The sequence below is a fragment of the Protopterus annectens genome, chromosome 2.part0, assembly GCF_019279795.1.
Source record: "Protopterus annectens isolate FY-2018-M chromosome 2.part0, PAN1.0, whole genome shotgun sequence".
Classification (NCBI taxonomy): Eukaryota; Metazoa; Chordata; order Ceratodontiformes; family Protopteridae; genus Protopterus; species Protopterus annectens.
In genome coordinates, this window is record NC_056728.1 from 1,597,218,604 (window position 1) to 1,597,230,901 (window position 12,298).

Below are 12,298 nucleotides of genomic sequence, written 5' to 3' on the forward strand. Positions count from 1 at the left end.
GCAGTCATGTCCATACAGACACATTGCACAACTGCCCCTGCCCACACTATGTCCCAAAATGCTAGAGTCACCTCATCCAGCACCTTGGTATAGCACTGTGGACCAAGTGTTTTTGGACATGGTAGGGGCAGTCATAACTGTAATGTGAGCCATCACTATGGGCACCCTAGACTGTGTTAGAGTTACACTGACAGTTGATTCGATATATGTCATGTTGTTTCATTCTGACCCTGTGACAATGATGACAGCTGGGCTGATCATTCACTAATCAATCTGTACGTGTTTTCTCAAATAACTGTTGCCACAGTGTTTTTTTCAAATCATTTATCTGACCTAAGTGACTACCCTCAAGTTGTGATCTGTTATACATATTTGTCATTATTATAAGTTAGTTTAGTTAAGAACGTCACCAGGGCCATGGATGGTAAAATGATACCCTCCAATTATCTAGACCTGGCCAAAGCTTTCAACACAATCCCCCCACTCGGGGATCATAGATAAAGTTACTGAGTTAGGCATAAACCCGTGTTTCATCAGATGAATAACTAACTGGCTCACTGACAGAGCACATGTCCAGATAGGTGAATAAGTGAAAGCCCCCAAACCACAAGGATTACAGCTCTATAACCTGCCTAAGATTAAAGTAGCTACATTAAGATTCACAATTAAATACTAAGCAATCAATCTGCAGACTATCACATGTTTACTCACTGACCAGACAATAAACAAAGGTGAGACCCACACTGTGTACCTTGTGCCTATGAGGTAAGTATCTTAATCATTAAGCTAACCTCCAACCCCAACCCAGTCATCTGACTGACCTCTGGCTTCTGTTTTTTTTTTTTTTTACAACTGAACCTGTGAATCATTGTGCCTTGCCCGCAGATTGCTAATTAAGTTTTCTACTTCTTCATCTTGGCTTATTTCATTTATTTTATTTATTTATTTATTTTATTTTACATTTGTTGACCGAGAGATTTAATATTATTATTTTCTATATATAGAGGGAGACAAATAGGATCATATAGGATCATAGGAAGTTACTAGGCTACTGGCCTGAGGCCCCTACAAGCCTAGTCAAAAATTTAGCCCATGTTCCGACAGGTCAGCACTGCGGATTAGAGTGTATGTATGTACCTTTATGAAGCATGTCCAGATGTAGCACATGCATATAAATACTGAGCATTTGCAGGCAGCAGTGCCATTTTGAGAGAACAACCAGAGTGTTAACATGTATGCGTATAGTAGTCAGTCTGTTTATAAGTTTATTTAAGTTTACATTTCAAAGCCTCATTTCTGGTGTGTTTGTGTATAATAAAGCTGCTTGAACAGTTTTATCCTTACCAGATGAGCAACATTGTGTCAGAACTGGGATTAGAGGAGCTCGTTCTAAGACCCTTAGGTGCATAGTTGAAGGTGAAGGCAGACTAAGCAGGTTGAGCGAAACAGAGCACAGACAAACAAAAAAGGGCCATAAATGAGCAAAAGGTGAAGAAAATTGCACAAATTATTTATTTGGCAAAGAAATGAAATGGCACATTTATAAGGCACAAAATACATTATTAATCAGACGAGTAGCACAGAAACATATTATTAAGCAAACAAAAGGCACAATCTGCATTATTAATTAAATGGAATGTTTGAAACTATAATATTTGATAAATCTAGCAGAGATATTTATAAGGTGCTTAGAATTGCTTTTGGTTTACATAACGAGCATGTTTAAAGTAAAACAGGCACAAGTACAGTATAATGAGCATGATAAATTAAAAAGGCATAATGAGTACAATAAAATGGCAAAATTAAGCTTAAAGAGCAAGGCTACTGCATGTTTTTTAGTAAAAGACTGTTTGGGCACAAACTCCTATTTCTCATTGAATGAATAAATTCAAAGCATAACTAGAGTTCAAAGTATAGTGTACAAAGTGTTTGCAGAGTGTATGTGCTTTACTACAGTGCAATTATTTCAAAGTTTGCTGTGTACAAACTGCAGCTCTATTGGAAAGTGCAATCAAAGTACAGCCATTTCAAAAAGTTTCTTGTGCTATGTGTATTTATTCACAAAAAGCCACCATTTCAGTGTTTCTTACACTGTGCAGAGTTATACAGCTATTTTGAAAGGTTCTTATTCTGTGCACAATTTATTTACAAAATGCATTTATCTCGAAGTGTTTCTTACTCTGAGTTTTTTCTGTCGTGTATAGTTTATTTGCAAAGTACAGTAATTTCAAAGTATTTCTTACACTGATAAGGAGTGGCTTCATTACATACAGTGATTTCAGAGTGTTCGTGATCTAAAGAGACTTATTTGGCAAAGTGTAGCTATTTCAAAGAGTTTGTTGTGCTATTGGGCATAATTGCAAGTACTGACATAAAGTTCTGGCATATATATTTATGTGTGTATGTTCGTACATGATTTCAAGCACCTTCACTACTGTGTGTTGATATGGCAGAGGCATTTCACAGGCCTAGTCCACTTGTGTTTGATCATAATATAGCAGAGAATTGAAGAGTATTCACACAGGAATATGATATTTTCATACAAGCAACTTTTCTGACAAAGATGCACATACAAGGGCATTCATTTTGTTTAATTTAGCTGGGTCAGAATCTATTGAAAGAGAGTGTTCATTTGTGTATGCGCCAGAAGTATGTGCAGGAGAAGGGGCAGACTATCATATTGTGGTACAGGCTGAATCAAGGGAAGACCCCAAGTGCTTAAAAGGTAAATTTAGAGAAATGTGCAACCCCCAGACAAATGTTATATTAGTGAGGCACTTATTTTACACAAGAGACCAAAAGCCAGGTGAAACTTTTGCAGTTTATATCACTGGCTTGAGAAATAAAGCCAAAACATGCAGATTTGGTGACTTGAAAGATGAGTTAATAAAGGACAGGCTTGTGTATGGTGTTAATAGTGCTGCAGTGAGAACGATTTTGCTTCATGACAGTGATTTAACATTAAGCAAAGCCACAGAAATTTGTCAAATCCATGGGCTCACAGAAAGGCACACAAGTATCCTTACATGTGAGCATGGTTTCAGCAGCCTCTAGAGAAAACGTAATAGACAGCATGCAACATGTGGCAAGTAGAAACAGGCCTAAGCACATGGCAGCAGCAGCTGCTAGCAAGTTCCAAGACTAGTTCAGTTAAAAGAGCATGCTCAGTACAGTATAAGAGTGAGTCAGCAAAACCCAAGTCAAGTCTTATTGTTAACTGCCATAACTGTGGAGCAGGCCATGAGTCTAAAAGGAAAAAGTGCTTAGCATTTGGTCAGCAATGCCAGAAGTGTAAAAAATGGAACCATTTTCAAAAGTTTTGTAAATCAAGCCTCATTCAATTATTAAGAAAGGTGACTCAAAAAAGCAACTTGATCATGTAAAGAGCTGCAATCCTACCTTCTATGTAGATTGTGTATCAGTGGTTGGTAAAAAGGTTAATGCAGTATATTTATTGTTAAAGAATGAAGTATTTTGTAGTGTCCTGATCAATGGCAAACCCAGCAGAGCTCAAAATAGACACTGGTTCAAAGTGTAATGTAATGTTAGCAGAAACATTTGCTAAAGTGAGGGCTGGTGAGCAACTTAATTTGGGCAATTGTGCAAAACTTGTTGCTTATGGAGGTGAAGAGATTCAAACTTAAGGTTTGTTCATACTTTCATGCTATTAGGCTGAGAAAAGTTAGAGCTTGCTATTTTATGTAGTCTGAAGACCTGTACAGTCATTATTAGGTTTCAGAGACAGTCTAAGTATAAAACTGATTTCTTTTACCAAAGAAGTACATCATGTAAGCACGTCCCACTTCCAGCTTTTCTGATGCTATTTTCTCAGAGTATGCTGATGTTTTCAATGACACACTAGGCAAGCTTCCAGTTGTGTACTCCATGAAGTTATATGTAGATTCAGCCAAGAAGAATTCCAATAGCTATGCAGCACAAAGTCAGAGTCCAGTTAGGCAAAATGATGCAGCAAGGTGTGATTTGTCCAGTCACAGAACCAACTGAGTGGGTGTTGTCCATGGTAGCGGCTCATAAGAAAAAAATCAGATGACATCAGAATATGCATTGACCCAAGAGATTTGAATGAGGCATTAAAAAGACTTCATCATCCTATGGGTGCAGTTGAGGAAATTGCAACCCTTATGCCAAATGCCACTGTTTTTTCTGTCTTAGATGCAAAGAGTTCAATTTGGTAAGTGATGCTTGATCGCAAATCTTCACTACTGACTACATTCAGTACCCCATTTGATAGATGCAGATTCCTCAGGATGCCTTTTGGAATACATTCTGCCAATGAAGTTTTTCAGCATGCAATGGAGCAAATTTTTTCAGGCTACCCGTGTGCAATAATAGTTGATTTACTGGTTAGAGGTATTGGTGAAGCAGAGCATAACAGAAACCTCATGAAAGCTCTGAACAGAGTGCATGAAGTGAATTTAAAGCTCAGTCCTCTGAAGTGCAAATTCAGACTACCAGAAGTTACTTATATGGTAATTTATTTATCAGTACAGGCTTACAACCAGATCCTTCCAAGCAAACAGACATTCTTGGGATGCCAGCTCCAGACAATGTCCAAGCTCTCCAGCATTTTCTTGGTATAGTTAGCTATTGGGCAAATTTATCCCTGATTTTAGTGAGTTATCAGTGCCTTTCAGAGAGCTGACACACAAAAATGTTGCATGTTCATGGTTAGATCAACACCACAAAGCATTTGATAACCTCAAACAGCAAATTGTAACCTGCCTACATTAAGATACTATGATGTCAACAAAGCAGTAGTTCTTTCCTAAGATGCTTCAAAGTTCAGTTTTGGTGCAGTTATCCTTCAAGAGGGCAGACATGTTGCCTACGCATCTAGAACTCTTACCCAAGCTGAGATGCAGTATGTTCAAATTGAGAAGGAACTTTAGGCAATTGTGTTTGCATGTTTGAAGTTCCATGACTATATTTATGGCTAAGCAATCCAGATAGAAACTGACCATCAACCTCTAGTCACTATTTTAAAGAAACCTATGCATTCTGCTCCAGCAAGACTACAAAGAATGATGCTCACATTGCAAAAGTACAATGTCAAAATAATCTGTACAATGGGTAAATGTCTTTATCTGGCTGATACCTTATCCAGATCATCCAGAAATACCACGGAACAGCTTGATGCAAAGAATTTTGAATTTGATGTCATGGAAGTACATAATTTTTCTACCACGAGACTTGATGAGCTGAGAGATCATACAAAAACTGATCCAATTTTGCAAAAGCTCAACCACTTCATCAATGTAGGATGGCCATCAAAGCAATCCTGTGTAACACCAAAGGTACAACATTCTATTCCATACAGAGATGAGATGCTGATGGAAGATGGTATCATTTTCAAAGGTCCAAAAGTTGTTGTTCCTACTTCTTTACAACATGAATACATTTTACATTGTGGCCATCCAGGTTATGATTCTACTAAAAGAAGGGCAAGAGGCCTAGTATTTTGGCCTTCTGTAGCAAAAGATATTGATAAAGTGCTATATTCTTGTTCAGTGTGCAACAGTACTAAGCTGCATTTGCAAAAAGAACCACTTCAGCTAAGCCAAATTCCTGAACTGCCTTGATCAACAGTAGCGACTGACATATTTGAGTGGAATAGTTAACATTACTTAGTGTTGGTAGACTCTTATTCAAACTGGTTTGAGATTGATTTGCTACCTAACTTAATGTCCAGTGCTGTTATTACTAAGATGAAACGTCATTTCTCAGTCCACGGTAGTCCACACAAAGTTATTTCTGACAACAGTTCTCAGTTTACCAGTCAATTGTTTCAGAGATTTTGCTAAATAGTGGGACTTTATCCATGTTACTAGCAGTCCTGAATATCCTCAGTCAAACAGCCTTGCTGAACATGCAGTACAGAGTGCAAAGCAAATACTGGAGAGGTCAAAATGTGACAATACCAATATCTTCTTGAATTTACTTCATCTCAGAAATATACCCCGTGACAATCTACTTTCCTTGCCTGGTCAAAGACTTCTATCTAGGCAAACCTGAACAACCTTGCCTATCAGTTCTAGTTTGTTGGTAACTAATGCTAAAACCAACAGAACAATCAAAGCCCAACTTTTTAAGAAGTCTAGCTATGATATAATGAGCAGATTTTGTCATCCATTATAAGAAGGAGAGGCAGTGAAGATGCAAACCGCAAAAAGCTTTGATTGAAATGGTCAAGTGAGAGGTATATGCACTGAGCCAAGATCCTATTTAGTGGAATCTGAGGTTATAGAGTAAAGGAGAAACCACAGACATCTTCTTCCTGTATCAGAAATGATATCGCAGCATCATATCTGTGATACAGACTCTAATTCAGAGCAAACCAGACAATGTTCGTACCAGAGAACATGTCACAGTATCCATTTCCGTTCTTGATGATGTCCCAGATGTTTCCAAAGTTGAACATTCCTTGAAGACATTCACCGTTGCTAGATCCAATTCTGACTTTTATGTTACATGGTCAGGTCATATTTCAAGACCTAGTGTAAAATACACAGCAACTTGGGCATAGTTGTTTTCAATGTGTCTAATTTTATATAATTGTATGTCAAGAGATCATTTCTATAAATTGTATGTCATTGAATACTGTCATTTTGTATAAGGATTGTTTCTCAGAGAGGGAAGATGTAGATCACAGCATGTGTATGTACCTTTAAGAAGCATTTCCAGATGTAGTACATGCATATAAATACTGAGCATGTGCAGGCAGCAGTGCCATATTGAGAAAACAGATGGAGTGTTAACATGTATGAGTGCAGTAGTTAGTCTTTTTATAAGTTTATTTAAGTTTAAGTTACAAAGCCTCATTTCTGATGTGTTTCTTTGTAATAAAGCTGCTTGAACAGAACCCACAAATGTTGTATCCTGACCAGCCAAGCATCCACAGCCCCTGTTCAGCAGGGACATAGTTGGAATCCCAGGGGTGTATTTTCTGTTCTCTATCCAGTTATCCAAGTTGTGCTTAAAAAGAGTTAATGAGGTACTTTGCTTTACGTGGAGAGGGAGTCTATTCCACAGATGGGGGAGTCTCTGGAACACAAATCTGTTCCACCAAGTCCTATTGATGTCACAGACCAGGTTGAGGTTGTGCATGTGGGTTATGGAGCTTGACTTGTGGATATGCAGCATTCCCATCATGGTGGGGTCTGAGATTGTTTTGTATTCCAGACAGAGATCATCTCTGAGAAGTCTGTATGAGACTGAGTAGAGGGACAGGGCCTTTAGCTTATCTGTGTAACGTAGATATGTGAGGCCGTGGATTCCCCTGGTAAGGAAACACTGTGATTTCTCCAGCTGCTACATGTGCTTTGTGAGGTACATGCTGAAAGGGGCATTGTACTCAATAATGGGTGTTATAAGGGAAGAATACAGGGATGTTATGACCACCTTGTCTTTGAATGAGATACCCTTACTAACGAGGTCAGGCACATAGAAAGCTTTCCATACAATGGAAGCAATATGGTGGTCAAAAGTCAGTTTGCTATCAACCTGGGTGCTCAAGTCCCTCACAACTGATTACATGCTTAGGACCTTGTTATTAATGTGATAATTTGTGGGGACGTCACTCTCCCCAAAGGGGATGATGATGCAATTTTTGACATTCATTTTGGGGCCATGTTTCTGGCACCAATCATTTATTTGACTGAGACTCTCTTGGAGGATGACCAGATCACTAGGGTAACTGATGACAGTGCTGAGCTTGCAGTCATCTGTAAACTTGGTCAGCTATAGCCCACTGGTTTGGCCCTGCACCTCAGAAAAGTATATCCCAAACAACGGAGGCCCTAAGACTGATCCCTGGGGTAAACCACTCATTACAGGTCTACTGTATGAGGTGGTTTCCCCTATTTTGACTAGGTGGGTTCTATCACTGAACCAGTTTGCTACCAATCTGGTAACTTATGGATTGAAGCTTAGCTGATAGAGTTTATTTATTATATCTTAGTGGGGAATAGTATCAAAGGCATTGGCCAGGTCAAGGTAGGTGGTGTACACCATCTTCACCTCGTCCATGGCTTTGTTGACTGTCTCAAAGAAGTCAACCATATTTAACAGGCATGACCTCTGCTTAATGAAACCAAATTGTGTGGGATCAAGTGTTTGGAGGTTGCCAATGTCCTTGTTAATGAGGTCCATGATAATCCGTTCCATGGCCTTGCAGATCAGGCTAGTTAGGCTGATAGGTCTATAATTTGCTGGATCTGTGGATGTTCCACCTTTGTACAAAGAGATGACAGTGGCTGTCTTCTACTTGGCTCAGATGTTGCTGATACTCAGGCTTTGGTTAAGTAATATGCCTAATGAATAAAATGTCTCCACACTGCATCTGCAATCCACTCCACCACACAACCCGATCGCTAATTAACTTGCTTCTGCTTTCTTTAGTTTTCTCTTTTAAGGAAACCAAGGAACCAGGCCATTAAAAGAGGGTTGCTGCTGCCTAGCAACCCTGTGTAATGGCCAAATGATATCTCAGCTTTGGTGTCTCATCCCAATGCATGTTGGGCCATGCTTTTCCCCTTAAATGAATAGTCTGACTGCAAACAAAATCGAGGCAGACGCTACTAATGTAGAAATACCTCTTAACTGTCCATATCATCACTGAATGTCACAATTCTTGCCACATATTTTTGGTCCATTCCTCATAAAATTTGTGATTTTCTGGCAAGCCATTGAGGACTGAAGCCACTAAATAATGCCATAAATTTGCATTATAGACTTCCTATTCTTCAGAAAATGTATGCTAATGCCAATTGTGTCATTTCAGCAACTTCCCAAGTTTATAAGAGGAATATTTAAAATCTGTTCCTATTTTACCCTTTTTCTTCAGTATCCTATCTTAGTAATAAATATAACCAGTGGTTAGCACTATTACCTCCCAAACTACTGGAAAACAAATCGATCACTTAACAACCTATGCCTTGTAACCTAACCTTAACAATCTGGGTACAACCCATCATAAATAAAAACACCTACCTGCTATAAAAAAGTAAAACAAATGCAACATTCACCTCTTATGAAAGCAAATACTGCTGCCCTATTATACATACCCCAGCTGTTTGCCTGAACACTACAGTCTAGCCTACCAACACAATCTGTAGTGCCAAAGAGGACTCCACTTCCCTTAACCTGCCCTTATGTAACATCCCTCTTCTACTCTGCCTGTCTCATGACCTCACTCTGTACCCTCACCTCCCAACCTGAAATGCAAACTCCATTTGGTTCTGCAGTTGATCTTGAGGAAGACATAATTATATCTGTTACCTCTTTATTTCCAAGCCCTGACGTTCATTAATATTATACCCAGTGAAGTTATTACAGAGCTGGATAAAATATGTCATAAACAGAAAGGCAAGTCGAAACTTATAAAATGTGGAATTTAGTACTCATATACATAATATTATTTCTGTTTGTTAAAGAAGATGGACAGTAAACTCTTGGTACTGGACATCTCATAAATTAGACTAATGCTGCAACTCTTTATACAAAGTGTACTTTTCTGCCATTATTCTCATGAAGTAGTTGATTTCTTTATTTATTTTTACTCCAGTCTACTGCTTATTTTAATGTTTAGCCTTTCTTCATATCTAAATTATGTAAACAATATTTGTCTAAATATATGCAACTCACTGTTCCTAAATTAAAATATCAGTTGTATTGTGTTATAAAGAAAGCAAAGAAAAACTGAGCAATGGGTGAACTCATACATTTATGGAAATAAATCTATCAAACATTTTCTGTATTAATGAAAGTGACTGGCAGAAGGCTTCATCTGTGATTGTTCATAACTTTGTAGCATTTGAACAGATGAGTTCCCCTTTATTACCTTTACCAGAAAGGCTCATCCAGACTCTGCTACACTTTGCTGTGAAGGAAAGGTTAGTTTGCTGTTATTTTTTGTATTTCTGTATTGCCTTTCTATATTTTGAATACTGTAGTTTGTTTTCTTTACCTTCTGTTTTGCTTGCATTCTGTTTTAACAGCATATTAAAACTTCAAAAGAGACCACAGCTCTCTCTGTTCTGAGTCAGGCAGAATTTTTCCCTCTCTCCCACCCATTTAAGTTGTCTTGTTAAATAGCACTGTCTTTCTAGTTGCCCGCCTCTTATGTTAATCTGACCATATATCTCATTTCTCTCTACTTTCACTGGCTTATGTGAGTAATCACAAAACCATCACTTTTGAAATCCCACCCCTTCAATTATTTAAATTTATTGGCCATCCTACAGTATTTCATAGTACCAAAATACAAAAGTAACCACCCCTTTCAGTCCATCTTGCTGTTTTAAAAATAATAACTCTCCACTAAACCTTAACTTTTTAAACAGGTAAAACTCAAGTTACCTACTTTCATATCTAACTTCTCTAGTGCACACTGCAGAGTGCATTCTTTTCAATCTTACCTTTAAGCATCCCTGTTACTAGCACTTTCTCTAATACCTAAAAAGATCATCTCTACTTGACTCCAAGCAGACTTTTCTCTATCTGTTAAACCTAGCACTTGCTCCTACAGTACTTATTACCTTGATACGGCACTCTTATAGATAGCACCCCAAACAGGCAAACCCCCATGTCTCGGTCACCCACGTCCGCCGGAATCTCTTTTAAAGTTGTTTTGTCTAGTCCTTCTAGCATGTCGAGGGATCAGTTGCTAGTGTCCTCTCCTGCTCAGCTGGTGAACCTGGGAATATTGAGGCAATGTTACAATTGCCTCATGTACTGAACAACCCTCTCCTCCTCCCACAAAACACAAATACATGCGAGAGATGCAACTATATGGCCAAACTGGAGGCTGAGCTCTCTCAACATAGGACTGGCAAGACCAGTCAGGAGGAGAAGGTTACCACACACACTATAGACCCAGTCTCACATAGTACCATCACAACCTCAAATCATACACATAAACACACAAAGACATACTCGGCGGCTCTGATCAAAAATCTACCAAAACAGCAGAGGCCACCAAAGCAGACACCCAAACAACCACCACCTCAGAACACAACACCTGCAACACATAGACCTCACGGTCAGAGTGTCAAACAGTCACAGCCCTTAAGGCCAAACACAATGCCAGACACACTAGTCATTGGTGACTCCATAGTCAGACACACTGGCGTCCCGCTCAGCAGACTGAGTAAGGAGAAGGTCACAGTAAGCTGCCTGTCGGGCGCTAGAATCCGCCACATAACGCAAGCACTCAGGTCTCTCAACAGCAGGTACAAATACGACTCAGTCATTGTCACGCTGGTGTAAGCGACCTGAGGCGTACCTCCTTGGACTACATGAAAAGAGACATTGAGGAGCTCTCTGATTATGTAGCCCAGGCAGGTATGACCCTGACCTTGAGCAGTATCCTACCTTCACCAAGAATGATGCCACAATACAGAGATAAGATGATCAGCTTTAACAATTGGCTTAAACTCTGGTGTCATTCAAAGGGGATCCAATGTCTGTCTGCCTGGGATGACATGCTGGACAAGCCACGCTGCTTCGCAAGGCGGCTTGCACCTGTCACCCTGGGATTCCGGATATTGGCAAAGGCTCTTGCCACCCCATAGTGCCTTTTTTAGGCAAGGCTCAAATTCTAAACCTACCACCCTAGAACACAAAAGGAAAAAACTAAGGGTAATGCTGCTCAATGCCAGAAGTCTAAATCTCAAAATGCTGCACTCGAGGCCCTTCTCAGTATGGAGAACATCGATGTCTGTGCAGTGACAGAAACCTGGTTCAAGGCTCCTGAGAGCACCCCAGCACTATCAGGTTTTACCTCTTATCATGCGTTCCGGCCCCAAAATCCGGACAATACCAAGAAAGGAGGGTATCCATATTCATCAAGGACACCCACACCTCAAGACTGGTGGCAGCACGATGCATCGGAGACCATCCAGGTGCAATTAACCATAGGCAAGACTGCTCTGCAAATTGTAGCATGTTACAGGCCACCCTCACAAACTCAGGAACCTCACATGGCCTTCCTGAAAACACTAGAGGGGATAAATGTATCACCAAACACCATCATACTAGGTGACTTCAATTACCCTAATATAGACTGGGAACACTACTCAAGCCCAAACACCCTAGCCCAAAAGTTCCTGGAATTCATAAACTCAAATGCCATGGAACAACTAGTCACCATCCCCACAAGAGGAGAAAACATACTTGATCTCATCATCACGAACATGGGAGCACAATGTTCAACACGGGAAGTATACCCCTCACTGGTGAGATCAGATCACAAACTAATCTCGCTGGAGGTCCTCATCCC